Genomic DNA, 1,721 nt, shown 5'->3' with positions numbered 1-1,721 from the left:
TATATCTCTGGACTGCTTGCTTGAGCTGTGGGTTGCCCAAGAACAGCACACAAGTAGAAGCTGCCAGTTGCAACCCAAATGGGGACACAGACAATGTGGTTTTTCCGCACTCAGCCCCTTCCTGTGAATAAAAGAACCTGAGACAAAGTACGAAGGGCTCTGGACCAGGTAATTCTTTGATATAAAAAAAGATATATAAGCTTTTAATACTTAAAGATGAGAAACACAATAAATATCTTTTGGGCTTTATGTGGTGATATTTTGAATGGTTTGACAGGGATTGACTTAGGGGAAATAGACACCTTATCATTTACCAGTATTACAATATTTATTCTCTTGATTTACTATGTCTTCTCAAAAGACAGGGCCCTAGATTAAAAAAAAAAAAATCTTTGCCTTAGAAAAGAGATTACAGAGAAACCCAGAGCCGGTTTGCAGGCAACTCAGTGGTGGTTGTGTACCCACTACATCACAGTCATGTCTATTATGTCCTATAATGGAGGGTCCGTCATGGCCATGAAGGGAAAGAACTGTGTAGCCATCACTGCAGACAGGCGTTTCGGGATCCAGGCCCAGATGGTGACCATGGACTTCCAGAAGATCTTCCCCATGGGTGACAGGCTCTACATAGGCCTGGCCGGCCTGGCCACTGATGTCCAGACAGTTGCCCAGCGCCTCGAGTTCCGATTGAACCTGTATGAGCTGAAAGAAGGTCGGCAGATCAAGCCTTACACCCTCATGAGCATGGTGGCCAACCTCTTGTATGAGAAACGGTTTGGTCCCTACTACACAGAGCCTGTCATTGCTGGCCTGGACCTGAAGACCATTAAGCCCTTCATTTGCTTTCTGGACCTCATTGGGTCCACCTTCAGACACCATTCGACCATGGTGACTGATGACTTTGTAGTCAGTGATAGCTGCTCTGAACAAATGTATGGGATGTGCGAGTCTCTCTGGGAGCCCAACATGGATCCAGAGCACCTGTTTGAAACCATTTCCCAGGCCATGCTGAACGCTGTGGACAGGGATGCCGTCTTGGGCATGGGCATGGTTGTCCACAACACTGAGAAAGACAAGATCACTACCAGGACACTGAAGGCACAGATGGACTAACCTGTGCTCTAGATGGACTAACCTGTGCTCTGGTCCTGTCTCCCTTTTGTTGTTTTTCTTTTTAATAAAATTGATTTTCTTTCAAAAAAAAAAAAAAAAAAGAAAAGAGATTACAAGTAACACTAGAACTGAAGCTTCAGGATTTTATTGGTCAAAATAAACAACAGATAGAGGAGAATAAAGGTTGGAGATAGAAGCTTGAAGAGAGGCTAGAACAGAAATTGTGGAAGTTTATAGGTGAGTCTTAGCAACAGAGAGATAAGATTAAGACTTGGCAACATAGCCTAGAGGAAACACTAGAACTAAAGGTTCAGGATTTTATTGGTCAAAATAAGCAACAGAAAGAGGAGAATGAAGGTTGGAGACAGGAGCTGGAAGAGACACTAGAAAAAAGAATTCGACAATTCACAGATCAGACTGAACAGCAAAGAGATAGAGACAAAATTTGGAAACAAAGTCTAGAAGATAATTTACTAAAGCTAGCAAATCAAAATGAGGCGGATGCTGTAATATTACAGTTACAACATAAAGAGAAGCTAAGATTATGGAAGCAGGGCTTAGAAGAGAAGATACAGGAAATTATAGAGCAGCATGAACATCAGAAAGAG

At 42.6% G+C, this 1,721-nt stretch overlaps 1 pseudogene; it reads left to right on the top strand.

Moving 5' to 3' along the window:
• Positions 1-477: 477 nt before the first annotated feature.
• On the top strand, positions 478-1,113 carry LOC117721678 (proteasome subunit beta type-3 pseudogene; annotated as a pseudogene).
• The last annotated feature ends 608 nt before the right edge of the window (positions 1,114-1,721 follow it).

The sequence above is a fragment of the Arvicanthis niloticus genome, chromosome 1 (genome assembly GCF_011762505.2).
Source record: "Arvicanthis niloticus isolate mArvNil1 chromosome 1, mArvNil1.pat.X, whole genome shotgun sequence".
Classification (NCBI taxonomy): domain Eukaryota; kingdom Metazoa; phylum Chordata; class Mammalia; order Rodentia; family Muridae; genus Arvicanthis; species Arvicanthis niloticus.
Note: the sequence above shows the minus strand (reverse complement) of the source record. Positions and strands in the feature narration are given on the sequence as shown.